General features: G+C 43.0%; 1 long non-coding RNA gene across 1 annotated transcript; it reads right to left on the minus strand.

Moving 5' to 3' along the window:
* Positions 1-1,185: 1,185 nt before the first annotated feature.
* On the minus strand, positions 1,186-9,461 carry LOC127560221 (uncharacterized). Its single transcript, XR_007953284.1, has 2 exons — positions 1,726-9,461; positions 1,186-1,353 (listed from the first exon to the last, which is right to left on the minus strand). It is a non-coding gene; the product is annotated as an uncharacterized LOC127560221 (long non-coding RNA).
* Between the last annotated feature and the right edge of the window lie 3,865 nt (positions 9,462-13,326).

Here is a 13,326-nt window from a genome sequence, read left to right on the forward strand (position 1 = left end):
TTTTTCTTCTTTTTAATTCCTTTGGGGGACAGAGTTGAAAGGGAGATAAAAAATATTTTTGTTCATTAAAAAAAACAAATTTTAAAAAATCAAAAATTATAAGCCGAGGAAAGAGCAATAGAAGGCATTATAGGGACCGTACTATTACCAGGCAACAGTATGCTTGATCCGTATTCCTCAACCTCCATATATCTCCCTCCATGTAGAAGGAGGGAAAGTCTCCAATCCCTATTTGCCCACAATTCTGATATATATTTGGCAGTTAGGAAATGAGGGTTGGACCTAAGAATGCCTCATCAGGTCAGTGCTAGATTGATGTGGCCCTTTCTCCCTTAGGATTCTGTCCTCATTCATCACTTTTAGCTGCTTCCTGAAGGCCAGTTCCTGTTCTTAACCTAACCCTGGATTACAAGCCCTAAGGGATCCAAGAATACATTTAAAGGGTTGTAAACTTGGATGTGAAAAAAATTATATCCTCATTTCAATGTAATTGGTTTTCTTTGTAGTCCTATATAGTTTATGTATTTAAAAATATTATCAAGAAGTGGTCTATGGGCTTTATCAGGGATCTGTGATATTAAAAAAAAAAAAAAAGAACCTCTGCTCTAGGAGCTTTTTATGGAAGGCTCAGGAAAAATCTTAATCCATATTAGAGCTACATACTGGAGAAAAACCACTAGAGGTGTCAGAGGAGTTGGGAAAGACAGAGACCACTAAGGTACCATTTGGTAGAAATAGCAACCATTTCTGACCTTTCTGGAAAGCAGTTTTCAGCTGAAATAGAAAAGTCACTAAATTGTACATACCCTTTGACTCATAAAATCACTACCAGACCTAGAAAAGTCAAGGAGAGAAGAAAAATCCTATATATATATATGTATGTATGTATATATATATATAATTATAATGTAACATTATTATGCCTTAAGAAACAAATGGCGGAATGGGGGCAATATAGCCTAATGAGTAGAAGGCTGGCCTCAGACTCAGGATAACTCACCGTGTTTGAACCTGGGCAATCTATATAACTTCGTATCGCCTAGGCCTTTCTTTAAGATAAGACACTGCTAAGATTAGAAAATGCTCACCCTCTTTGGTAGAGGGAGTTTCCTCCATAGGAATTCCTTTTACCAATGAAAATGAGACATTCAGACACACAAAAAAGACAATTACAAATATGAAGAATTCAGAAAAATTTGTGAAGACTTGTATGAATTGATGAACTGGGAGCAGCAATCTACCCAGAGACCACAAGGAAAACAATGTTGAAAGATATCCAGATTGATCAAAATGTGACTTCAGAGAACTGAAAAATGAAGCATTCTTTTTTCTTCTTTGCAGAAAGATGTTGGCCTATAAATACAGAATGAGGCACACATTGTTAATCATGGACCATGTCTTGATTTGTTTTGTTTAATTATATGTCTTTGTTATAATAGGGGGTTCTCTTTAGCAGTGGAGGAACAACAGTTATTAGGAAGCAAGCAACATGGATAAAAAAACGATATCCATCTTTTCTTTTTTTTTTTTTAAATGGACACAACTCAGAATACTGGGTTTTAATTTCAGATTTATCATTTAACTGTGTGATTTCTTCAAGTTTTAGGGAAGTCAGTTCCCCTGAACAGTAATTTCCAGTGATTAGACTGAATGACCTCTAATGTACTTTCTGGATTTAAGACTCTAGATGTAATATAGTCTTATCTTTTCACGGTAGGTACTTACCCAATGACCACTGGATTCTTCAAGCATAGCTTTGCTCCCTCATTTGCAATGTCTTAACTTCTCTTAGGATTCCTGGGGGCAGTGGGGAAGAGGTGGTCTCTATAGCAACAGATCAAAGACCAGGTGGTAGATTAGATGGAGACAGAGTAGAAGGGGAGAAGTGAAGAAAAAGAGAGACTAGGAAGGAACAGGCCTGATATTTAGAACTAATCCCACTGTTGAGAACTTTTCAAGTCATCTTCATTTCAACCCTGAGGTCAGATCTTCTCCCACCTTGACTGAAGAATTCCCTACTTCTGCGTGTACCTCAGCTACCAGAAATAGAATCAGATTTTTATTGAATAGTAAAGGACTGGGAGGAATTACTTCAGGAGTTAGATAACAACCCCAGGAGGACCTGAGTTTACTCACTGTAGCCAAATAAAACTTTCACTAACCCTACTGGGAATTCCCTTTACCAATGAAAATCACAGGTTCAGACAAAAAAGAGATTACAAATATAAAGGATTCAGAGAAATTTGTGAAGATTTGTATGAACTGCAGCCCATTTGAAGACTACCCTAAGAAGCAGCTTCTAGATCTTCCCATTATCTTGTTCTTTGGTGTATTCCACCCTACCCTTTTGGAAAGTTCTTAGTTTTAAATTCATTCCTTCCTAGCTTAAGTCTACCTTCCACCCTTTGGGGGCACACAAGCTGATGTCTATCAATACCTTCTGGGAAAACAATGCCATGTGAACCTGAAGCAGGGGCTTTGATTATTAACAATAAATAGTCGGAGTGGGGAGAGGGAATAGGGATAAAGAGATAGATATATCTCATGGTCCCTGTGAGTTATTAGAAAGAAGGTACTAGTGGTTGCTAAGCAACAGGTCTCAGAAGAGGACAAGGCGCACAGTGTGGAACAAGGCGCCATCAAATGAACATTAGAAAAACAGAGAAGGGGCAGGGGCACCCACTGGGGCCAGGGACGGACAGGTACAAGGACAGGGCCAGCTGGTTTGCTCTAAAGTCTAGTCATTTTTCCCAGCTTGGGGGCTAGGAAGAAAAGACCCTAATAGGCTGCACCCCTACTTTCCTTCAAGATTGGTAGTGATGGGGTAACCTGGTTTCCATAGCTACTCAGATACACTCCTAGATTGACCTGTGGGGTCCTTAGGTGTCTTTCCCCCCTAACTCTGGGATGTGCATTCTTAGAATTACCCTTTCCTACCGTTCTTCCTCCTCCTGAATAGGAAAGGGAGGCGTCAAGGTAAAGCGGAGTGCCCCAGAATTCAGTTGGGTTTGTCAGGTCCTAAGGTGGACCCTTTAGGGAGGAGGGAGGATGCTTTGTTGGAGGGCACACGAAGAGCTCCTTACAAAGACCCAAGCATGGAGGTGGGGCGGGGAGGAAATGGCAGCATCAGCTACAAAGATAGAAGTGGGGCTTTTCCTTTCTAGGGGGGCGTTTTGGGAAGCAGAGGGGGAGGAGAGGGCACTGGGCAGCTTCTCCTGTGGCCCTCTGGCCCGGCCAGCCCCAGGCCCCCCGAACCCAAAGTCCAGCATTGTGGAGACCAGAGAATGAAGATATAGAACATTAACGTATGTCAAATATAAGTGAGTGGCACCGAGGGGCATAATCTGTTTTTCTAATATGACCACAAGCAGAGTGTTAGAAGAATTAGGCCGACAGCTGCTGTGGTTTTTTTTTCCCTTTCTCTCTCGCTCTCTCACTCTCCCTTCCTCCTCGGCGCTTGCACACACCAATGGCAGCAGAGCCCTGCTCGCGATTTCTCTTAATCTTCCTCCTCCATCCTGCGCTCTTTCCGCAGGCGGTGCTGCGAAGCCGGCAGAGCCCAGCGTCACACCTTACTGCTCCTCAAGATTGCTCCACAGAGAGCTGAGGGAGATGGCAATTCGGCGCTGACGCCGGCTGGCAGCAGTTGGGCGGGGGGAAAGAGGAGGAGAGGAGGAGGGAGGGAAGGGGGGAAGAAAGTTGGCACAGATACCAAGTTTTTCCCTAGAGAGATGGGGGGGGGGGGCGGAGGAGAGGGAGAGGAAAAGGGAGGGAGAAAAGGAGAGAAGGAAGAAAGGGAGAGACAGAGAGACAGGGACAGAGCATGATGAAAGTTCTCTCTTGATCTCTCAGACACAAATGCTTGTGAACTCCCCCCCGCCCCCACCGGCCCCCCAGGCTCCCTCAACAATGACTCTCCGCAGACCATACTCTCGCAGGGTTCCACCCAGTCCCCTGCCAGGTGCCTGTACAATCTCCCACATTCCCAATCACCCTGGAGTCTAGACTGACTCACACATGTTGTGTGTGTGCCCGTACTTGTGTGTGTGTGTGTGTGCATGCGCGCGTGTGTACGCCTGTATGTTGTCTCTGTTTTGGATCGCAGTAGAATGCAGTATGTAAATGAGATGGTTATTACCGCAATGTTCATCAAGCTGAGCCGAGAAGACATTAATAGCCTGATGAATATGCATGTGAATTTGTTAATTAAGTTAATTATTCTGCTGAAAATGCATTCGTCTTCCAAGGACATTTTCCCAATGATTTTTACATGCTCTAGCCATTAGTCATGCTATATTTTATCAGGGAAATGAGTTTGCTTAAGTTGTTAAAAAAAAAAAAAAAAGAGAGAGAGAGAAAGAGAAAGAAAGGAGGAAAAAATGGGAATGGCCGAATGCTGTTGGAGTTGAGCGTGGGAAGGTGGCAGAAAAGGCCAGCCTCACGTCTGAGGCCCAGCTGGGCCTTTGAAGCCTGCCCTAGATTTTTATGGGCATTTCATTTTACATTTTTTTTTTTTTGCTTTTTTTTATGACAAACTTTTTTTTTCCAGTGCCAAATTTCCAACACATTAATTAATTGTTGTAGCCAATTAACTGTAGTTGTGCAAATGAGTTTAGCACTAATTACCATGCAGTGCCTGTAATCACATAAAAAACTTGCTGAGAGAGAGGGAGAAAGGGAGGAGAAGATAAAGGGGGAATTAAAAAAAAAAAGGGGGTAGTGACATGAAAGGAAAGAACCAGGAAGAGGAGATGGATGGGGTAAAAGTGGAGAGGAGAGAGGCTTGTCCTAAGGAGATCATGCTGTTATTATTTAGAGTCTTTAAAGTCTTTTCCAAGGGAATAGCACAATTATACTCACCTTTAAGATCCAGATCACCTCTTTGGGAGAGGGTTGGAAAAAAGGGATTTTTCCTTATGGATGAATGTCTAATGAAAGAAGTTCAGATTGGAAATCTCTGGTTAAGAAAATAAAAGTGTTCTCTCAAAGGTCTCCAAGGATCTTAGCCCTTTCCCCAACTTTCCTGGGTAGAGATTAGGAAGTATCAAATAAAAGAAGAATCCTATTGGTTCCAATCATTCCCTCTGCACCAACGAGTATTGACCATATCATCTACATTGTCCCAAGAAGATCCAAGAGCTGGTGGGAAAATGAAGTAAGAATACTTAAGGCCCAGCCTCTGAGGCTATAAGTAATTTGGCAATCATGGATTCTCTTGCCTCTTTTGAGATTAAGGTGGCCGGTGGCCCAGAGATAGAACGCTGGGCCTGGAATCAGCCCCACTTCCTAGCTGTGTGACCCTGACCAAGTCACATAACCCTGTCTGCCTCAATTCCTCAGCAGTAAATGGACTGGAGAAATAAATGGCAAAAGAAACCTCCAAATGGGATTGCGGAGAGTCAGGCACAAGTGAACCACAACTTTTAGGAATAGCAAGCTCAGAAGAGAGGTAAGGGAAGGCATCTTCATGGATGAGATACCAGCCAATTAACAGTGTAGGCACAGGAATGGTCAGAGGGAATAGTGATGCTATCCTACTTAGGTTCTGAGTCTATAGAAGTAGGGGAAGCGATGACATCTGGCCAGCTAGAGATCATGAGGTAACTAGAATATGGCATCTCCTTTCCTTAACATATAAGCATCAATCCTAGGTTTTCACCTGTCAGCCTCAATAGGCTGAGAACCACGAGGATAGACATGATGGTTTTCTCAGTCCCTCATAGCTTGCTCCATTTGTCAATGGGCATTGGGAAAGCTCATAAAGTAAATGGTAGTGTTTTGTTGGATGGTTGAATGAGAACCACTTCACTTGTGTATAAATGAACAAGAATCTTCAACCTTAAGCAATCTCTCTTTCCTTTCTCCTTAGCAAAGAGCTCCTCTTAGCTTCAGGACCTACTCCTGGATCATAATGAGTTGATTACTCAAGGATTTCTTCTTCCTTCTTCCCTAGAAAAGAACACAAAAGTTTTCCCACACATTTCTAATGGTTTCTAATTGTCTTTTGCCTTTAATAAACATGCATGGAGGGTCCAAAGTTATCTTGTCCTGTGCTATTCTCTTATTTTGCTTGTGCTTATACATTCACCTCCCTTTCAGAGGGAATTGTTAACTGGGAAAATGCTTGTCTTCTACCTTGAATTACCTCCTTTTTAAGACAAACTGATCTGGAGGTATGGTATGGGAAAGGATAAGGATTATCTTTTGGGTGAATGTGTTCAATAAAAGTGCCCAAGGCACTCTCCTACACAAAAATGTAGTCCTGGGTGAGTAGGATTCTAAGCTACTAAAATCAGAGACCCACTGGATTGCTTCATCCACTGGGGAGCTCTGTGACCAAAGGAAATGATACTATTACACAGAAGGTGTTTGGATTTGGGTCACCTTTGGAAAGATCATCTCTATCTAGGTAGTTCTGAACCTAACCTATCCCAAAAAATCTAGAGAATGGAAAGCCACAGAATTTTAGCGATCTCCCATTCCTCTGGCTCATACTACTTGAAGAAATTAAGTAATAATCAAGTGGTATAACAGATAAAACAATGGACCTAAAGGCAGAAAGACCTGAGTCCAAATACAGCCTCAGATACTCGCTAGTTGTATAATCTTGGACAAGTCACTTGATCTGTTCCCTTGGTTTCTTGCTCTTTTAAAAGTGGGGGGGGGGGTGCAGCTAGGTGGCGCAGTGGATAGAGCACTATCCCTGAAGACAGGAGGACCTGAGTTCAAATTTGATCTCAGACACTTAACACTTCCTAACTGTGTGACCCTGGGCAGTCATTTAACCCCAATTGCCTCAGCAAAAAATAAGTTTTTTGGGGGGGGGGGAGTTGGAGGGAAGGAATACCACTTAGTTCCCAAGTTTGTTGCGATGATATGAGAGAATATTTATAAAAGTGTTTTGCAAACTTTAAAGTACTGCATAAATGCTAGTTAGTTACCTATACAACATGCACCTGTCTTGCTGTAATCCTCCTCTTTGTTCTTAATGGAGGTAGGGATCAAACAGCAGATCATAATTTTTGTCAAGATGCTAGAATTCACTGTTAAAAGGAATGGTTTCTCCTTCCTCCCTTCTGGGGAAGCCATCTCCAAGGCTACTAGGCCCTCTTGTTTACAAAGAGAATGAAATCCCCCCACAAAATCAAAAATAGATCAGAGATGAGAAGCTCCCAGGAGAAGATGGGGAACACACCCTTCCTCCCTGACCTAAAAGACACAATTGGGTAATGGTTTTAGATCATTTCTCTCTTCACTGTTTCTATTTGGTTATTCTCAGTTCAGACATTGGACTTGAAAGGAGCATGAAGATAAAAAGGATCAGTTTTGTCTGCCATGTTTGGCAGTGCATTTCTAGCTGGCACTCCATGAACCAAGCCCAGCCCCTCCCCTTGGCCATAGGATCCTTGGGTTTGGGTTAAAATGTCTCTGTAACTATCTTTGAATGAGGTTTAACCAAATCTGAATCCTAGCTTTTCCAATTCTTTAGATACTTCTGGGTGGGTGACCAGTCTCTTCATCTCTCCAGTTCTAACTGCACCCTGCCCAGGTCCCCTCTTGGGCCCAATGTTAAACTCAGTCAGACAAATTCAGTTAGAGATTTCCTGGGAAAAATCCCAGGGAAGTGACTAACTCAGAGGTGAATAACCTTGTGAGGACTACGCCCAGGTCCTCTGCCTAGCTCTCTTCCAAAGGAGCCAGGAAAGTTAGGAAAAAACTGTTTCACCATTGGGAAAGCCTAAGAGAATGAAGAGCATTTGGGTTTCAAATGCTGGAAACAGCATGAAGAAGGGAGGATTAAGAGGGTGTCCTTTCTGCATCCCATCCCATTCTACCCAGGCTTGTGTTCCTACAGCTCACCTTAGCCTTCCTCTACAGGCAACAGAGGGTTAAAGGTATGGTATGGGCAAGCTATAAATTTCCCATCAGAGTGTGAGGAGAGCAGGACTTGGGGGGGGGGGTTGTTTGGGGTGGGGGAAACTGGGAAAAAGCCAGGAGGTTGTCTCTAGGTAACAATAAACACTGCGAGCTAGGAGCAGCTGTTACACTTACTCTCTCTGCATCACAATGCTGAAATAACACTAATAAACCAGTGCGCCCCAACGCCTGGGCATACATTCAGGTGCTCAGGGCTCGGCCCGGCAGTGACACAGGCCCTCCCTCCTCCATCCGAGGGGCATGAACTCGGCCCCAGTCCTCTCTCTTTGGAGCCCTGCTTCACGGCATGCCAGCAGCCAGACCACTCGTGGTCCTCGGCATCTTTCTGGGAATGAGAACACACAGACCCCCTTGGGCTGGAGTTCCCTTCGATGGGGGAAGGGAGAATGTGGGAGTTCTGTGTGGAGATGTTAGGGGCATGTGTTGGAGAGAAAAACAAACAGGAGAACTGAGGGACAGCGATAACTTCTGGGGGTAGTGGTGTATGGGTGTGAAGTAACTGAGACAGGAGCAGGCTGAAAGGTCAAAGAGAATTTGGGCCTGGGCAGGAGCAGGGGTGGGCGGTTAGAGGGGAGGGAGAGAGCACTGAATGTGGCATCCAGCAGTGTGGCTTCAGGGCTTTTTCTGAGGCTAAGCCCTTTACTTTCTCAGAAGCATCATACTGATATCTAACATCAAGTCTGGTGTTGGTTTGGGGCTGAACTTTATTTTGGAACCTCCCAACAGGCCCACCCGGGGTTCGTGATCCTGCCAAGCCAAGCCTGTCTGCAGCCGGGAAGAGAGGAGATGGCGAGGAGGTGGGTGAGCCCCAGCCCTGTTTGTGGGCACAGACAGGGAGGGCTGCTCAGTTCTTCTCTCCACCCTGAAGCCACCTCTGGATTCCCAGGAATGACCACAGGCAGAAGTGCCCCATGCCTCAGCTGGAGAGCAGAGCTGCTGACACAGAAAGGAACAGGAAGAGACAAATGAGAAGTAAGGTCATCATCTGACTTAGAACCTCCCTTCCCAGGACCCTTTCCTCGCCCTCCTTCTCAAGGAGTGGAGATTCTCGGGGACCAAGAGGGATTCCTGACTATGGCCAGTCATGGGGTAGAGATTCTTGGGGATGTATTTCCTACATTAACTCTTAATCAAAGAAAGCCAGTAACACAGAGGCAAATTGGGGGACTAGGGTTCATCATGGATGGGCACTCGACCTGTCTCTTTTCTGGTTTCACAAGTAGTCAAGGCCTTAGGGGCCTGTGGGCAGCCAGGTGGTCCAGGAGATAGAGTGCCAAGACTCTGGCACTATGTGACCCTGGGCAACTCACTTAACCGGGTTTGCCTCAGTTTCCTCATCTGTAAAATGGGCTGAAGAAAATGAGAAACCATTCCAGTATTTCTGCCTAGAAAACCCAATGAGGTTACCAAGAGTTGGATACAACTGAAATAAATGAACAACAAGATCCTAACTTCTTAGCTACTTTTTCTACTCTTAGAGTAGAAATATAAATAGTATAAATATATATATATGTGTGTGTGTATATATATATATATATATAAAATAGCATAGATAAGAGTGTTAAACCTGGGGACATGAAGGCCCAAGTTCAAATTCTTCAGCTATTTACTGGTTGTGTAGTTCTGGGGCAATCATTTAACCTGTCTCATTTTTAAAATGAGGATAATAATAGAAACTACCTCACAGTGCTGCTGTGAGGATCAACTGAGATTACATGTAAAGGACTTTGCAAACTTTATAGAGCTATATGAATGCTAGCTATCATCACCATCATCACCATCAATGGGAGTAGTGTTTCTGAAGAGAAAAAGGAAAAGACACATTTCAGTTTTCAGCAGGGTGCCTAACATATAGTAGGCAATAAATGATGATTCACTAGGTGACATTACGAGGCTGTGCCACGAGAAGCCAGGTGGGAGAAGAGACTTCAGCAACTTCTGGAGAATACATTCATACTTATTTTTTCTATTCCTCTTAACTCTGCTGAGTCTTAAAACTTTTTTTCTTCCATCTTTACCCTGGTCACTTCACCCTCTTGTCTTCCCTTTATCTTTCCCCAACCCCCCTGCTTTGGAAGCCCATTTATGTGTCTTTCAACCCTCCTTGTCATATATATCCTCGACCTCCTGTATACATATCAAAATGAGAACTATCTTTACAATCCCAACTCTGCCTCCCCTGGTGTTTGTTTATAGGGAAGAGACTGGCAAACCTTGCTGGCAAACCCTTCAAATGTCGTCTTCTCTTTAGGAAGTTATCCTCACCCTTCCATCCAGCAGTCATAACTCAGAATGTGGGCACAGAGGGGAGCAGCTCTGAGACTGCCATGGAAGGCACACCCAGGCCATGAGGCCATAGGGTTAGAGGGAGGATACCTGGTGACCTCTACAATGAGAACAAAAATAGAAGGGCAGGGCAAGTTCAGTTCTTCTCCTGTATATTATCCTCTCAGTTCAGGCAGGAAATTTTCCTTCATGCCATCTTATCATCCCTTTTCATATTCACATTCCCCAACAAGAAGATAGGATGCAGGATCAGGCCTCATCTTTTGATTGTATTCCTCTGCTGCTTCTGCTTCCCTTAGTCACCAAAACCTTAAATTCCATGGAACTGCTGATACCCTCATCCTATCCTAGTAGACAGAAAGATACATAACCACATAGTCCCAGTCCCTGAAAAGTCTGACCCAGTCAAGTCTTTCATTTCCAGAATCTGTAATGCAGAACCACAAAGGAGAATGAAAAGCAAGAGATTATGAGGAGGAGAGAGATAGCCCAGCATGTGCTCTGTTTTGGAGCAAAGCAAAACCCGACTTGCCTGTACTGTTGAGAGGGATAGCCAGAAAAGCTGGCACAGGAGGGCACACAGCTTTGTTGGCGTGAAAAACATGGAGGAGAGAGTGGAGGCTGCTCTAGGGGCAGGCATTTCCGTCTGCCTTGGTCTTTCTCCCTGGGTGCTGATAAGTAGTTATGGCTTTGTCATCTCTACCTTTCTTTCTTCAGGGCTCCCTATCACCTCTCGGCCTTCCCTTTTCCTCAGCTCTAGAAGCCAGCTGGGGGAGAGGGGAATGTTTCAACATTAGGAACCTTAAAAAATTCACTAGGACTTGGAAGTGGGGATAAACTGAGGCAATGGGGATGATCAATAGGACATCATCACAATCAATAGGATAGTAATTTCCTTAGTTAATTCTGAGCCATCTAGTTGTCATCCAGTCTGGTTCCCTGGACATTATGTAAAATATAAAATGAGGGTCTTGGACTTACTATGAATGACTTTTAAGATCCCTTCTAGCTTAGTATAAGATGGGAGACATTGTTATTAAGACAATAATTGCTTGCAAAAAAAATTCAAGAAAAGTAAAGGTCTGGGTAATACAAACATTCTGGAAAGTAATCTGGAACTATGCCCAAAAGGCTATTAAATTGTGCATATTTGACCCAGCAATACTGTTACCAGGGTTATACCTCAATAAGATTTAAAAAAAAAAAAAGGAAAATGACATATGTACAAAAACATTTATGGCAGTTTTCTGTGGTAGCAAAGCATTGGAAATTGAGGGGTGCCCATCAATTTGGAAATGGCTAAACAAGTTGTGGTATATGAATGCAATAGAAAACTATTGTGCTATAAGAAATGATCAAGGGAATGGTTTTAGAAAAACCTGGAAAGACTTGTATAAATTAATGCAAACTGAGGTAAGTAGGACCAGAAGAACACTATATATTGTAATAGCAATATTGTAAATGTAAAGATAATCAACTCTGAAATTTAGTAACTCTAATGAATACAATGAACCACAATTCAAAAGGACTCAAGAAACAATCTATCTACCTCCAGAAAGAGAGTTGATAGATTCAGCGTGCAGATGGAAGTATTTTTCTCTTAATTTTTGCGGGGCAGAAAGAAACATAGCTCATGTAAAAATATTTTCCATATCTATATGTTTTTGTTTTTCTTGCCTTCTCATTGGGATGAAGAGGGAAAAAATTTGGAGCTGTAAAAAAAAGAATAAAAAGTCTGATAAAAAAAGCTCTGGGATTTTTGGTGGGACTGTAAGCTCAATATGAATTGAGTATAATATGGCAGGCAAAAATTAGCCAATTTAACTTGAAAAGTATGCTTCTAGAAATAAGATTGTACCACTATGGTAATTCATTGTACCATAGCACTCTACTTTGGTCAGACCACATATCAAGGATATTTTGGTTAGTTCTGGACACCACAGTTCCAGCAAGGACATTGATAAACTAAGGAATGTTCAAACAATAATTCCCAAGTTCATATGTCTTATAAAGATAGAAGAAACTGGGAAATGTTTAGCTTGGAGAAAAGACAACCTAGAATAAGATAGCTGTCTTCTGGTATTTGAAGGACTGTACCATAAAGAAGAGATTAAAATTTGTTCTGTTTGGGCCCAGAATTAAGAAATAGAACTCATGCAAATTATAAAAAGATAGATTCAAACTCAATGTTAAGAAATAATTTCTTGAAAATTACAATTAAAAAAAAAAAGGAAACTGGCTGAATCAAGACATAAGAGGATCTCACTTATCAGAGGTCTTCAAGTGAAGGCTGGATAAATATTTGTATACTGCTGTGAGAACTTATCAGACATGGGGTTGGGCCTAGAGTCAAAGAGGTTCTCTGAAAATTCTGAAATTTTATGATTCTCTTCTTTTTTCTAAGAGAGAGGACATTCTGGCAGAATTCTTAGACCTCCGAATTTCAATGCCAACCATGGTCTCTTGCTGATCCCCAAGGCTAGGTCCCATCCTGCAGATATTAGTGTCTCTGTGCCATATGGGAATGGCAACCTCTGCCTGCTCATTCTTTGTTCGAGTCAGAGAATCCAGGCTGGGAAAGGATCAGATTTGCTGCTTCTTAGAGAAATGGGAGGAATTCAAATTAAAGTGATAAGGGTGCTTAGGGAGCCTTGAGGGAGATGAGTCTGTGGAAAATCTGCCCTTTCCCCCAACCCTAACATGTCCCTTCCACTAAGTGCTCTGCCCCTTCATTCCAGAGCAAGAATCAGCCCTGTAAACACGACCAAATAAATTCCCCAACCAACACTAAATATTAATGCTTTGCCCTACATTGAACGGCCAGCCCCTGATGGGGGCCTCAGGCTACAAAGCTCTCTCAGACCTACTGAAGGGAGTAGCTTTCATTCCTCCAATCCTATCCTGGTTTCCCCAGATGACAGCATTCCCCTGCCCACAACTCCTGGCAAGATTTTTTCCTGCTGGCCACTCTCAACAGGCTGGAAGTGGGTGAGAGAGCACTTTCTCCTATGAGTGGAGAGGGGCAGAGGGGAAGATGGGGGTTGTCAATCTTGGTCTCTGATGGGCATTCCCAGAAGGCAGATTCTAGATAATCAAGTTACC

Source organism: Antechinus flavipes, chromosome 4 (assembly GCF_016432865.1).
Source record: "Antechinus flavipes isolate AdamAnt ecotype Samford, QLD, Australia chromosome 4, AdamAnt_v2, whole genome shotgun sequence".
Taxonomy (NCBI): Eukaryota; Metazoa; Chordata; class Mammalia; order Dasyuromorphia; family Dasyuridae; genus Antechinus; species Antechinus flavipes.